The sequence below is a fragment of the Chrysochloris asiatica genome, unplaced genomic scaffold (assembly GCF_000296735.1).
Source record: "Chrysochloris asiatica unplaced genomic scaffold, ChrAsi1.0 scaffold00263, whole genome shotgun sequence".
Lineage (NCBI taxonomy): Eukaryota > Metazoa > Chordata > Mammalia > Afrosoricida > Chrysochloridae > Chrysochloris > Chrysochloris asiatica.
The window spans coordinates 3,906,705-3,922,124 of NW_006408781.1; the positions used below are offsets into that span (position 1 = coordinate 3,906,705).

The window sequence follows — 15,420 nt, forward strand, 5'->3', positions numbered from 1 at the left end:
TATTTGATTGTTCCTGTAGCACTTTCCTGACTTCTTCCTTATTTTTCTCAACTCCATTGTAAAGTGTTTTGAAACATTTTATAAGCATTTTTCTGAATTCCTTCTCAACCATTTCCAAGGCCTGCCCACCTTCCAGAATGGAGTCCAGGTCATTTGTTTCTGACATTTTATCTTGTTTCTGAACATGTGCTGATGTGGTTATTTGCTTTTGCTTCTTGGACATGTTAAGTGTTTATCTGTGGCCTTAATACTTAATTGAGTATGTGTTTTGGTATTTTTTATGCTTTCTGATTGCTTCCAGAGAGATGTGATAAGGATGTGGGCTTCCCTTTTCACTCTTCTTTTTGCTTAACTCAGAGTACCTTTCACAGGTGTTGTCTGTTTCCCTGGTATATGGCAGTTGATATTCGTTCTTGCCTGAATTTTGGTGTTTTATAGAGTGTGATTGTAGCTTGGCTATATTGCAGCAGTTGCTGTCTCTTGTGTAATATATGGAGAGAAAGAGTCCTCCAAAGATAGAAGAGGGAACATATAACAGCAAAATAGCACCAGGGGAAAAACAACAACAACAAGAGACAAAAACAAAAAACAGCAACAAAAAAAAACCCCACAAATAAACCAACAACAAACAAACAAACAGCAACAAGAAAAACTAGACTAAATACTGCAGTCTATAATCACAGAAATGGGAGAGGAGGGAGAAAAGAATATTAAAGTCTGTAGCCTGATATGAGCATGCCTTTAATGTCCTCTCTTCAGCTTCTTGCTTTCAAAGCTGCCTGAGACATTTCAAGATGTCAGTGTTGGTTGCTATGATATACCTCAGGCTTTAATTTAGTTTTCGGCCTGTTTTGTTTTTAAACTCTCTTTCCTCTCTACACGCCTGTCTTGCCCTTTCCTATATTAAAAAACAAAACAAAAGACAAACAAGCAATAAACGTTCAGGGCCTGCTCTTGGGCTGAGTATCTGTGCACATGCATGGCAGAAGAACCCACCAGTGGTGAGGGTGGGGGGGTGTCCACTCTCTCAGGCTCCCCCTTTTGTCACCAGAATGGAGGTTGGCAACCAGCGGGTGCGCCAATGACCAGATACCAAAAAGAAAAAACAGAAAAAGAAAACCAGAACAAGGCAAAACTCACAAAGTATATTGTCCACCTTTGCTCCAACATTCCCTTTGCATTTTTCCATGGTGTTTCTGCTCCCCCACTTGGTCTTGCCCAAGATGTCGGCTCTGGGCCTCCAAGCCCAGACCGGCATATTCAAAAGTATGCATTTTTTTACTTCAGCTTTAAGTTCCACAATCTATAAGCCTTCAAACCTTCAAAATAATCTTTTTTCTGTGGTTCTGAGTTTTGGAGCTCTGCTCTGAATCTGCTTTGCATGGTATTTTATGGTATTGCTGATGGTGAACTTCACTGCACCTCCACATTAGCCGCTATCAAGCCCTACCTGCTCCCCATTGCCTTCTTGCCCGCATGGTTTGTTCTGAATAATAAGAGCTTCATCTAATTTGCTTACCTTTATAAGTGATATTTCTCTTCTCCCTGGTCGCTTTTAGTATTCTTTCATTGTTTTTGATTTTGGAGAGCTTGATTATTATATGTCTTGGAGAATTTCTTTTGTGGTCTATCCTTCCTGGGGTACATTCAGCTTCTTGAATGTTTATCTTCTCATTTTTCAAGATGTTAGGGAAATTTTTCTTCCAGAATCTCTTCAACTATCTCCTCTTTGGACTACTCTGATTCTTCTTGTTCCGGAATGCTAATAATTCTTACATTATTCCTCTTCATGTTATCCAGCATGAATCTTAGACTCTCTTCAGATTGTTTTATCCTTTTTGCTGCTTGCTCTTTTATCTTGGCAGTATTGAGAGATTTGTCTTCCAGATCGCTAGTTTTGGTTTCCGTCTCTTCTAATCTGCTCCTTTCCCCTTTCAGTGTATTGTCCATTTCTGATATCTTATTATTGATCATCTGGGCATCTTTTTGCAGGTTTTGAATTGTTTCCAATGCTGTATCAATCTTATTTGATTGCTCCTGTAGTACTTTCTTTACTTCTTCCTCGTTTTCCTCCACCCCTTTTCAGACCATTTGAATTTGTGTCCATATCATTATTCTGAATTACCTCTCAGGCATATCCAGAACCCGCTATTCCTCCTCTATAAGGCCTTTGTCTTCTCCAGCTCATTTGCATCCGCTACTCTCTTCTGTTTTTGGACATCTTTCGATAAGATTTGTTGCCTATTATTCATCATGATTATAATTTTTGTTATTATTATTAATATGATCATGAGATAGGCTTCCCTTATCACCTGCAATGTGTAGCACGTGTTGTTGGGTCTTGTCTCAGTGGTGGAATATTATGAGGTGTGTTTATAGCTTGGCTATATGGCTATGATTGCTGCCTCTCCTTAGGTGATATAGGGAGGAAAAGCTCCCACCTCCAGGAAAGATGTGTGATCAAAAGGACTAAAAGCAGAAGTAATATAAACGCATAGACAAAAATCACCACTTTGGAGCAGAAACGAAGCTCTGGTTGACTGTCCCGTGCTACCCTGTTGGTGTGTGTACAATTAGAGGCCTCCAGCAGGGGGTGAGGGTGACCCCTCTCTCAGGCCCCTCCTCTAGTCACTACCTTATAAGTGTGCAGGTAGATATTGGGGAGTTAATGGGAGAAAGATCACCCTCTATTTTTGTCTCTGAAGGTCAATTGGTTATCTGCCTGTGCTCAGCACAAATCTCTGGATGGTTGAGTCCTATTATGCTGTGGTTTTACAGATTGCTTTGTGTTGATCCTACACAGGTAGCTCTGGCAACACAACAGCTGCAGATTGCAAGAACAATAGCTAGAAATTCCAAGCTGCTACCTGGGAGAAAGGCAAAGTGCCCCGCCCCGGCTCAGATGCACAGCCTGATTTTGGGCCTGCAGGTGAGGTCATAAGTCACTGCCAAGCTCCCTCTCTCTGTACTGTGGCAAAGCTGTCCTGCCTGATGTCCAGGCTGGGAAATGAAGTTGGGACAGGGAGAGAGAGAGGGAGAAATGTGTGGTTTCCCACAGTTCTTACTCTTTTTTTTTGCTGAAAGTGCAGCTTTCTGAGTTGGGCTGACTTTAGCCCTGCCCTCTAAACTCTGCCAGGGCGGGGTGGATGCCAAGGCAGTCCATCTCCAGATTCCTAAGCCACTCATATTTTCTTAATATCATGATTTTTTTTTTTCACTTGCGAGTGCAGGAAACTGACATCCTGGATTTTATGGTAGATCTGGAGCTCTGGAGTTGTTCTATGAGCACTTCCTTCATGAGATCTCCCTCCCTTCTCACTGGAGCATACCCTACCTGCTTTCGGCAGCTGGAGATATTTTTCATTTGCTTAGAAACATGTTTGTTTGGTTGTTTTTAACTGCTTGAGGTTGAGTAAAGCACTCTAAAAACTAGGCATATCTGTTGAAAGCAAGCCATAAAAAATGTTTTAAGTTCCATTATGATGGTAAGATTATGGATAATTAAGATTATAGCTTTTTTTTTTTTTTCTTTCTTTCTTTTTTTGGATGGTGTGGCTATGTTTTTCCCAGTGAGAATGATGCTTCACAATGTCTGAGTGTTCCAAAGTTTGAGGTGCTTGACTCATATCAGAAGATTGGCCCAGATCTGAGCGCCACCCTGACTCCATCTTGTTGTTGTTAAGTGCTGTTGAGTTGATTCCAACTCATAACAACCCTGTATAGGGTTTACGAGGAGCAGCTAGTGGGTTTGAACTGTCAACCTTGTGGTTCATAGTCCAGTGCTGATCCTACAGTGCCATACCAAGACTCGATCTTAGCTTTTGCTTATTTCCCTTGCAACAACCAAACCTTTCAACAGACTTAGGTACATAACAAAAGATTTACCCTGCAACTGTCAAACCCTTAGACAGACTTATGTACAAAACAAAGAAAACATTTGTATGTGTGTATGATTAAGCTAAAATATAGAAAGAATGTTTCTAAGGAAAGATCTTGACATAAGATCCTTATCAGAAATTCCCTCTGCAGACTTCCTAAAAATTAGACACTTATGTGCTTCAAAGAGGAGCTTAGTGGTTCCATAGGATAAGCACTGAGCTACAAACCACAAGGTTAGCAGTTCGAGCCTACTAGCTGCTTTGCAGGGGAAAGAAAGTGCTCTCACAAAGATGTACAGCCTCAGAAACCCTATACGAGATGAGGTCACTATAAGTCAGAATTGACTTGACAGCATTTAGCAATAAATGTGAATCAAAAGATTTCACCAAAAGAATAAAAAGAAAACCCATGATCATTAACCATTGTGTTGTTGTGTGCCTGTGTTGTTGTCTGCTGTCAAGTCATTTCTGACTCATAGTGACCCTGTGTAGGGTTTCTGAGAGTGGCTGGTGGGTTTGAACTGCTGATCTTGTGGTTTGAAGTCCAGTGCTTATCCTACAGCACCACACTTGGTCTCCCATTAGCCACTGGGGAGGTGTTGAACAGTTCCTCGGAGAGTCCTCCTTTTACCAGGCCCCTGGCTTGGGGTGCCTTCCTTCCCCATGGTGAGACACCTGGATACTGAATTTGCCTTCTCACCCCCATCAGGGTGTGGAGGTGAAGGTCCTGGAGGGTCGGGGCCAGAGCCATGCTGGACTGACCCTCAGACCCAGTTGAGCTTCCAACACACTCCCAGTGGGCCAGGGTGAGATGTGGGGCATGCCCCGTGCCCCTCGCAGTACGAGTTCTGTGGAGGTATGTCATACTGTGGATCTCAGGTTGGTGTGGGACTGTTGCCCAAAGAAGCCCAAAGACCCCTGTTACAAAAGTGGGTTGAGGAGGCGGATAACAACGAAAACCTCCAGGAGACATGCTAAACGTAGACCCTTCTTCAGCAGGCAAGAAAGAGAAAGCGGACAAGCATTGAGAACCGAGTGAGAGGTAGTCTGGAGAACCTATACCTGCAGTGTCCCAAACCTTCACTGCAGCAGATCAGCCACATCGCCCAGCAGCTTGGGGGAGAAGGACATGATCCAAGTGTGGTTCTGTAACCAGCGTCAGAAAGGTAAACGATCCAGCGGTGACTACTCCCACCGAGAGGATTTTGAGGCTATTGTGTCTCCTTTCCCAGGGAACACAGTGTTGTTTCGTCTGGCACCAGGGCCCCATTTTGGTACCGCAGGCTATGGAGGCCCTCACTTTACTACTCTGTGCTCCTCAGTCCCTTTCTCTGAGGGAGAAGCCTTCCCCTCTGTCCAGGTCATTCCTCTGGGTTCTCCCACGCATTCAAACTAAAGTACCTGTCCTTCCCAGAAACAGGTGGCAGAGGAAAGGGGAGAGGCTGGGGAGACAGGACCCTGGGCTTTGTACCAGAACTTTTGGGGTTAAATTCTTCCTCTACTAATGGAAGGAAGGAATTGGGAACACAAAGGGGGTGGGGGCAGGAGATTTAGTGGTAACAAGTTGGAGGGAGGGTGAAATTCATTGATGCTCTTCATTTTAATCCCCACATCACTCATCACTTTGTTCTTAAACAAAGAAACCTGGGAGACAGTAAAAAAAAAAAAAAAAAAAAACAATGAGATGCCATCTTACACCAGCATTAATAGTAAATTTCAAGAAAAACAGGAAACAATGAATGCTGGCAAGGATGTGGAAAGACTGGCACTCTCCTACACTGTTGGTAGGATTGAAAAATGGTGCAATCACTGTGGAAAACAGTAGGGTGACTTCTCAAAAAGTTAGAAATTGAAATACCATATGACCAAGCAATCTCTCTACTTGGTCTATCTCCTCAAGAAATAAGAGCTGTGACCTGAATAGATATATGTGAACCCATGTTCACTGCAACATTACTCACAATATCAGAAAGATGGAGACAGCCTAAATGCCCATCAACAGAATGGTTAAACAAACTTTGGTACACACATACTATGTATGTAATACTATGCAACACTGAATAATAATGATGAATCTGTGAAATGCCTTATAACATGGATGAACCTGAAGGACATTTATGCTGAATGAAATTAGTCCCAAAAGAACAAATATTATATGAGATCGCTGATGTAAACAGTTAAGAAAAGATTTTCTTGATAAAAGAAGCATTCTGTGATGGTTACCAGGGGTGGGAGGGAGAGGAATATAATTCACTGGGTAAAGAGTTGTTGTTGTTATGTGCTGTGGAGTTGGAGTTGGTTCTGACTCATAGCGACCCTATACATGTTAACTTGGGTGGTGGGGAAATATAAAGCAAGAGGGAGGGTAACAGAGAAAAGATGAAGGTAAGAGAAGGCACAGGGAAGAATGCAAGAGTTAAGTTGTTGTTTGTCATCGAGTTGATTCCAACCCATAGTGACCTTGTATAGGGTTTCCAAGGAGCAACTGGTGAGCTTGAACCACCAACCTTGCAGTTCAAACAAGCTTGCAGTCTGATGCATTAGCCCAAAGTGCCACACCAGGACTCCTAAGAGTTAAGTGAATAGAGGTAAATACTGTTAACTGAAGGTCCATGGAGGGGTTTGCAGTCATTGTAAGGAAATGGAGTATGTAATTATTGAATGTAAAACTGATGATCTGCTCTATAAATCTTCACTCAATTCACAATAAAAAGTTAAAAAAAAAAATCCCTCCAACCTTAAGGTCAAACACTCTAGTACCCAGCAAGAAAATTGGAATTGATATAGGTTGTTGGTTCCAACTCATAGACAGCCTGTGTAGGGTTTCTGAAGAGCGCCTGGTGGATTTGAACCATTAACCTTGCGGTTAGCAGTCTAATGCTAATACAATTTTTTTCCCTTAAAAAAAAAAGACAAAAGACCTCCCCACCCCACCTCACCCACAAATAAAAAAGAGAGAGTGAAATTCCTTCAGCCGCCCTTAGGAAATGTTTTAATATTAGTGCCTTATGACCACTCCATCAAACCCCCTTCATCACGTAGTTAAACTAACCAATCCAAATAGCCCACCAATCACTGTAAAGTTGTTATTTCAAGTTGTCCTGCTCATGGCTCCCCTGATTTGTCAGCTTCCAAACAGAATGTAATACCTTTAGTTCTTGATTTTATCTCATAAATATGTTTCTGTTACTCCACCATTTTTCAGCATTTAATTTCATATTGTGAGATTAGACATGTCCCCAGTATGAACTTTTACACTTTTAATAAATCTCTATGTTTTTATTTTAATAGAGTATGTGTCCTTATTTATTGATACTTTCTGGTGACATCTAAATGGAACTTGAAGGTGTAATTCTCCCAGCGATCCCTCCCCACCCCCGCTGTCCCAGGCCTGGAGGACCCAGAGCTTCAATACAAAACTCTGTTTCCACAGATTCCTGGGAGTTAGCCCAGGTAAAATATCTCTTGCAAGCTCAGTTTCCTTGTGTTGAGTTCCTCGAGATTTATTGTTGGCTTTCTCTTCTGCTTTCATTTCCAGTTTGCTCTAAGCATTTTGACAGGTTCATTGTCAAATCAAATTGGATGTGGCTATTACCACAAGACTCACAAGTCTAATAAGCACAGACTGGGAGGATCAAAGTCTTAGGCCATTAAATTTAACCTCGTCTATCTTCCCCTTTAAGTGGTAGCTCTGGTAGCATAGTGGTTACGAATTGGGCTGCGAACCTTAAGGTCAGCAGTTCGAAACTACCAGCCGCTCCGCGGGAGAAAGATGAGGCTTTCTACTCCCGTAAAGATTTACACCCTCGGAAACCCTGTACAGGGTCGCTATGGGTCGGAACCGACTCGATGGCACTTAACAACAACAACAACAATCTTCCTTTAGGAATCCTGGTGTAGTGATGTGGGTTAATGCGCCAGACTGCAAAGCCGTTTGAACTGCAAGGTCAGTGGTTCAAGGTCACCATTCACTCCTCGAAAACCCTATACAGGGTCGCTATGGGTCGGAACCGACTCAACAGCACTTAACAACAAATCTTCCTTTAGGAGCTCTGAAACTTTAAGATCAGCAGTTTGAAACCACCAGCTGTTCCACGGGAGAAAGATGAGGCTTTTTGCTCCCATAAAGATTTACAGCCTCGGAAATCCTGTTTAGGGTCACTATGAATCGGTTCTGATTCCATAGCACATAACCACCAACAATCATCTTCCTTTAGTGCACATTCACGTCTTCTAGCACATGCAATTTGCTTTTTAGTAAGATGGGAAATGTCCATTTTAAAGACTTGGCAGGCTTACCATCAGGAACACTGATTGCTTGTACGAATAAAATTTTGGCCCCTGTGTCTGGAGTGTTGGCATGACTTTACTAAGTATAGTTTAGAACATTAATGGCCCATTCCAGGCAATTTTGACCAACAAGAACTAGTTTTTCTGCACAGTCAATTAAAAAATTCTGAATTCAGCAAAAACAATAGGATACTTATTTTGGTTGATACATGGAAATCTTTAAAAGACACACAGAAAGCAGGCTGACTTTTATTCAAGGTGGTGGTGGTGTGCTGGAGAGTTGGTTCCAAATCATAGCGACCCTGCATGAGGTTTCTGAGGCTGTAAATCTTTACAGGAGCAGAAAGCCTCATCTTTCTTCCACAGAACAACTGGTAGTTTTGAACTGCTGGTCTTGAAGTTAGCAGCCTGACTCATAACCTCTACACTACGAGAGCTTCTTTTTATTCAAGATACTATTTCTAAATTGACTAACATACAAAAGGAGTTAGAATTCCAGACACCTAAGCCCATTCACTCTGCTCTTCATTTGGTTGTATCATCTCTGTGTCTGTCTCTACCGTCTTACTTCTGTACTAACACCCTCTCAGAACATCCTTTCCTATCTAAGGAATCTGCTCAGGAAGAAAATCTTGTCCCTGAAATGCCTTTTAAAATCTGACCTCCAGGTAGTGGTGTGGCACTGTGGGTTAATGTGCCAGACTGCAAAGCCATTTGAACTGCAGGGTACACATTTCAAGCTCACCAGCTTTTCCTCGGAAATCCTACACAAGTTTGCTATGGATCAGAACTAACTTACTGGCATTTACCAACAATACAGGTACTGGATTTGGTACTAGAGATACTCGTAAATAACCAAGTGTGCCCTTTGTTCCTTGGACCCATACATAGTATTGTTAAAGATTTTCCAGATGTATGTAAGGACCCATATAAATTTGTTAACTAATTTAGAATTTTCCTGAAGCTTTCAAGTCTGGGTTACCTTTTGTTATTGCAAGTTTCTACTCATAATGACCCTGGGTACAAGAGAACAGAGCACTACCCAATTCTGCACCATCCTCACAGTAATGTTTGAACTCATTGTTGCAGCCACTGTGACAATCCATCTATCGGGGGAATTCCTGATGTTAAGCTATGTAATTTCCCCTCTTCCCCCAAACAAATGGCCTTTTGGTCCATGTACAGGTTCCACATGAGCACATTTATGTGTCCTGGATTCCCCATTTTTTGAAGTGCTACCCAGAGTTTGTTATGATTCACACAATTGAATGCCTTTGAAAGTCAACAAATTACAAGTAAAACATCTTTCTGGTATTCTCTGCTTTCAGCCAAGATGCATGTTATGTCAGCAGTGATATCATTCCTTTGTGTACTTTTTAAAATCTGGTTTAAATTTCTGCAGTGCCCTGTCAATGGGCTGTTGCAACTGCTTTTGAATTATCTTCAGCAGATTTTCACTTGCATGTGATATTAATGATATTGCTTCATAATTTCCGCATTCTATTGGGTTACCTTTTTTTGGAATAGGCACAAATAGGGATCTCTTCCAGTTGGTGGATCAGGTAACTATCTCCCAAATTTCTCCAGTGCTGTACCAGTTTGTTGAAACATATCATATAGTATGTTAATACCTTCAGTGCAGCAGCTTGGGATTATTCTTACAATACTATCAGTTCTTCATCTTATGTTACTTTCCAAAATGGTTGAATCAACTGATTCTTTTTGGTGCAGTGACTTTTTGGTGTTTATTCCTTCCATTTCAAAGTAGAGTTAATCATAATGACATGAATGGAACAACATTTTTGAGACCTTCAATTGCTGATGAGGGAACAATTAAAAGTGAGAAAAAACAGCTGCAAATATCCATTAATAATCAGAACATGAAATGCATGAAGTATGAATTTAAGGAAATTGGAAGTCATCAAAAATGAAATAGAACCCAAAAAGATTGATATTGTAGGGATTAATGAGCTAAAATGGACAGATTTTAGCCATTTTGAATCCAACAATGGTTTACTATGCTAGAATGACAAAGTCATCATAATCATTGTCAAAATGAGCATTTCAAGATCTGTCTTGAAGTACAATTCTGTCTGTGCTAGGCTAATATTCACATGCCTACAAGGAAGACTAGTTAACATTACTTTGATAGTTAAGGTTTTGTGTCAACTTGAGAGGGCCAGGATTCTCAGTGGACTGGCAGTTGAGATGTAGTTTTCCCCATGATAAGATCTAGTATAATGTAATTAACATTATAATGAGGTCTTCTATGAGCAGAAAAGGTAAAAATGGATGTCAGAAGAAACACTGAAACTTGATCTCTAGTGTAGAGATGTTAAAGCAAATGGAAGAAATGAGGAGGTCCAAGAGATGAACAGAAAATTTCAAAGATCAGCTCGAGAAGATAACACCAAATATTACAACAAAATGTGCAAAGATCGGGAATCAGAAAACCAAAAAGGAAGAACACGGTCAGCATTTCTCAAGCTGGGGGAACTGAAGAAAAAATTCAAGCCTTGACTTTCGTTATTGAAAGATTCTCTGGGCAAATTATTGAATGATGCAGAAAGCATCAAGAGAAGATGGAAGGAATACACAGAGTCACTGTACCAAAAGGAAATGGTTAATGTTCAACCATTTCAAGAAGTACCATATGATCCAGAGACAACAATATTGAAGGAGGAAGTCCAAGGTGCATTGAAAGAATTGGCAAAGAACAAGGCGCCAGGAATTGATGGGAAAAAAATTGAAATCTTTCAAGAAAGTGTGGCGGCACAGGAGGCACTCACTCATCTCTGCCAAGAAATTTGGAGGACGAGTATCTGGCTGACTGAAGAGATCCATATTTATGCCCATTCTAAAGAGAGATGACACAGCAGAATGAGGAAATCATCAGACAATCTCTTTGCTATCCCAGGAGAGTAAAGTTTTACTTAAGGTAATACAGAAAATGGCTGCAATCATACATTGTCAGAAAACTTCCAGAGGTTCAAGCCGGATTCAGAAGAGGCCATGGAACAAGGGATATCATTGCTGATGTCCGATGATCTTGGCTGAAAGCAGAGAGTATCAGAAAGATGTTTACCTGTACTTTATTGACTACACAAAGGCTTTCAATTGTGTGAATCATGACAGGCTATGGACAACATTGCAAAGTATGAATTTTCTGGAACACTTAATTGTGCTCATGAGGAATCTGTACCTGGACCAAGAGGCAACTGTTCAAACAGAACATGGGAACATGGAATGTTTTAAAACTAAGAAAGGTGTGCTACAAGGTTGTATTCTTTCACCATACATATTCAACTTTTATGCTGAGCAAATAAACTGAGAAATTGGGTTCTATGAAGAAAAAATGTGGCATCAGGATTGGAGGAAGACTCATTAAAAGCCAGTGACATGCAGATGATACAACCTTGCTTGCTGTAAGTTAAGAGGACTTAAAACACTTACTGATGAAGATCAAAGAGCACAGCCTTCGGTATGGATTGCATCTCAATGTAAAAAAAAAGAAAAATCCTCACCACTAGACCAATAAGCAGCATTCTTATCAATGGAGAAAACATTGAAGTTGTCAAGAACTTCATTCTTCTTGGATCAACTATCAACACTCATGGAATATTAAAAGTACCATGGGAGGCTTCCGGTTCCAGGCTACAGCCAGGAGAGTGAGGTAGGGAAAGCGCCAGTGAAAAGAGAGGGGGAATCTCACAAAGGAAACATTCATATACCAGACCCAAGGCTTTTGAACTATCATAAAATCTAGTATTTTGGTCTCCCAAACTCGCATTTTTGAGAAATCACGCGGCTAAGGAAAAAATGGGTAAGACAGCGGGTCACTCACACGACTGCAGAGTTTAGAGGGCAGGGCTAAGGCCAGCCGGTTTGGAAAGTGGCGTTTCCAGCAGGGAGAAAAAAAAAAGGGGGTGGCTTAAACAAAAAAGCCACAAGAAGTGATGTAACTCCCCCCAAATCTCCCTGCCCTGACTTAAGATCTCAGCAAGATCATCAGGCAAGTCAGTTTACCCATGGCACAGAGAGACGGAGAGAGACGGTGACTTTTGATGTCATCTGTCATCCCAAATCTTAAGCCCTGAATCTAAGTACCTGCCCTACTCCCAGGTAGCAGCAGGGATCTTCCAGCTACTGTTCTGGTGGGACAGGGAACAGAAAAGTTAACCAAAGCAGCATCTCCGCTCCAAAGTGGTGATTTCTGTCCATGTGTTTATATTACTTCTGCTTTTGGTCCTTTTGATCACATATCTTTCCTGGAAGTGGGAGATTTTCCTCCTTATGTCACCTAAGAAGAAGCAGCAATCGTGGCCATATTGCAAAGCTATAAGCATACACCATAATACTCCACCATTAAGACAAGACCCAACAATACCTGCTACACATTACAGACGATAAGGGAAGCCTATCTCCTGATCATATTATTATTAATAATAATAAAAGAATAACCATGACCAATAGGAAACAATCAACTTTATCTAAACACGTCCAAAAACAGAAAAGAGCAGCTAATGCAAATGAGCTGGAGGCAGACAAAGGCTTTATAGAGGAGGAGGAGTGGATTCTGGATATGCCTGAAAGGGAATTCAGAAGAATGATATGGAAACAAATTAAAATACTCCAAAAAGGGGTCGAGGAAAATAAGAAAGAAGTAAGGAAAGTACTGCAGGAACAATCAAATAGGATAGACACAGAATTGGAAACAATTCAAAACCTGCAAAAAGATGTCCAGGTGATCAATAATAAGATATCAGAAATAGACAATAGGCTGGAAGGGAAGAGGAGCAGACTAGAAGAGATGGAAGCCAGAACTAGCGAACTGGAAGACAAATCTCTCAGTACTGCCAAAGTAGAAGAGCAAGCAGATAAAAGGATAAAACAATCTGAAGAGAGTCTAAGATTCGTGCTGGATAACATGAAGAGGAATAATGTAAGAATTATTGGCATTCCAGAACAAGAAGATTCAGAGAAGTCCAAAGAGGAGATAGTTGAAGAGCTTCTGGAAGAAAATTTCCCTAACATCTTGAAAGATGAGAAGATAAACATTCAAGAAACCCAACATACTCCAAAAAGGATAGACCCCAAAAGAAAGTCTCCAAGACATATAATAATCAAACTCTCCAAAATCAAAGACAAGGAAAGAATACTAAAAGCGGCCAGGGAGAAGAGAAATATAACTTATAAAGGAAAGCAAATTAGATGAAGCTCTGACTATTCAGAACAAACTATGCAGGTGAGAAGGCAATGGTGAGACATATACAAAGCCCTGCAAGAAAAAATACTGTCAACCAAGAATCTTCTATCCAGCAAAACTATCAATTAAATATGATGATGCGATCAAAACATTCCAGGATAAACAGACTCTGAGAGATTTTATCAAAACCAACCTGCCACATCAAAACATCCTAACCGGAGTTCTGAGGACAGAGAACCAACAAGAACAGACAACAAACAGAGATTGACAGTTATGGCAACACCACCGGGAACACAGCCAACAGACAACAGAGTCCAGAACAGAAAAAGACTACAACAACAAGCTCAAAGGAACAGGGAGATCAACTGAAGGCCAAAAACGTATCAATGTCAAAGAAGGGACAAACACAGAAACGGAAGCCCAGGTGGTGGGGATGTCAGGTAAATTGCAGGTTACAATGGAATATCCTAAATGCAGAAAAAAGTTACTAGACTACAAGGTAACCCCAAAGAAAGTTAACACTCCACAACATATCACAAAAACGAATTCCCAAGCACAACAAGTGAACAGAGAAACTAGGAAGAAACCATCCATAAACAACTCAAAGAACATAAATCAAACACAAGAAGGAAACCAGAACCAAAGAATGAACAGCACAGCCAAAAAAGTAACATAATGACAGCAATCAATTCATACTTATCGATAATTACATTGAATGTCAATGGATTGAATGCATCAGTGAAGAGACAAAGAGTGGCAGAATGGATAAGAAAACAAAATCCATCGATTTGCTGCCTGCAAGAGACACATTGTACACACAAAGACAAAAACAGAATAGGGGGTACTTCCTGACTGGGCAGCACAGGTACGCAGGCTCTGGAGAATACAGGGCTGGTTTCGCACAAGGAGGCCCTGGCCTGTTAGACAGACAGCCTTGGGGAAAACATAAAACATTAGGCCTTAACATTATTAGCTTGTTTTTTAAAAAAATCAAACTGCTGAGGAGTTCCAAGCATTTTGAGCCTCTACCTGCCTGTGCTTAGTTCCCACCCCAGGAACTGCCCAGCCCATTGCAGAGCATGGAGCTCAGGGCTTGAGCAGAGCCGTTCAGAGGGCGGACACTCCCAGAGAGCTAGCGGGGCCACAGGAAGTAGCGTGATCCATCCCAGGGGGGGCCTCATTGCCACATTGGGCATTGTCAGCATGGATATAGGGCATTTTGGGGTGCTCACGGTACAGGGAGACAGAGAGAGGCATTGTAGACATCATCAGACACAGCCGCACCATCTGCCTGCCCCTGCCTTCAGCTTTTTTGGCCTAGGCCAGCCCTCTGCCCAAACTCCGAGCCTCAGGCCCGCCTATCAAGGCGCAGGCCAGCCCAAGCTGACATGCCAATAACAAAGCAGTCCTGCTGTGATTCTGTGGGTTAATGCGCCAGACTGCAAAGCATTTTGAACTGCAAAGAATATGATTTGAGCTCACTAGCTGTCCCTTGGAAACCCTATACTGGGTCGCTGTGGGGCACGATTAACTCCACAGCATACCAACAAAGAAAAGCACTCGGAAGGGGCTGAAAAAGAGTTAGGGCACTAAAGACTTACTTACATTAAGCCACACTTTTTTCCTCTTTCTTCAGCCCCTTCCCCCCACGCTTTTTTTTTTTTAATTAGAGCCTGCCTTATTCAAGAACACAGGCCAGCCCAAAATGAGACACCCTTGAGTAGTTGTTTACCACCAATACCAAAGCAGTCCTGCTGAGGCTGACTGCAAAGCCTTTTGAACTGCAAGGACTGTGGATCGAGCCCACCAGCTGCTCCTTGGAAACCCTATACTGGGTTGCTGTGGGTCACGATCGACTCCACAGCATACCAAAAAGGAGAAGAGCACAGAAGGGACTGAAAGAGAGGTAGAGCATTAAAGACTTACTTACATTAAGCTACGCTTTTTTTCCCTCTCTTTCTTCAGCCTCTCCCCACCCCCCTTTTTTTTCTCTCTTTTCCCCCATCATTTTTTTTTTCTGTTTTGTGTTTTGTTGTTGGTGTGTTG

At 41.6% G+C, this 15,420-nt stretch overlaps 1 pseudogene; it reads left to right on the top strand.

The window, feature by feature from the left end:
* Positions 1–4,736: 4,736 nt before the first annotated feature.
* On the top strand, positions 4,737–5,274 carry LOC102842317 (annotated as a pseudogene).
* The last annotated feature ends 10,146 nt before the right edge of the window (positions 5,275–15,420 follow it).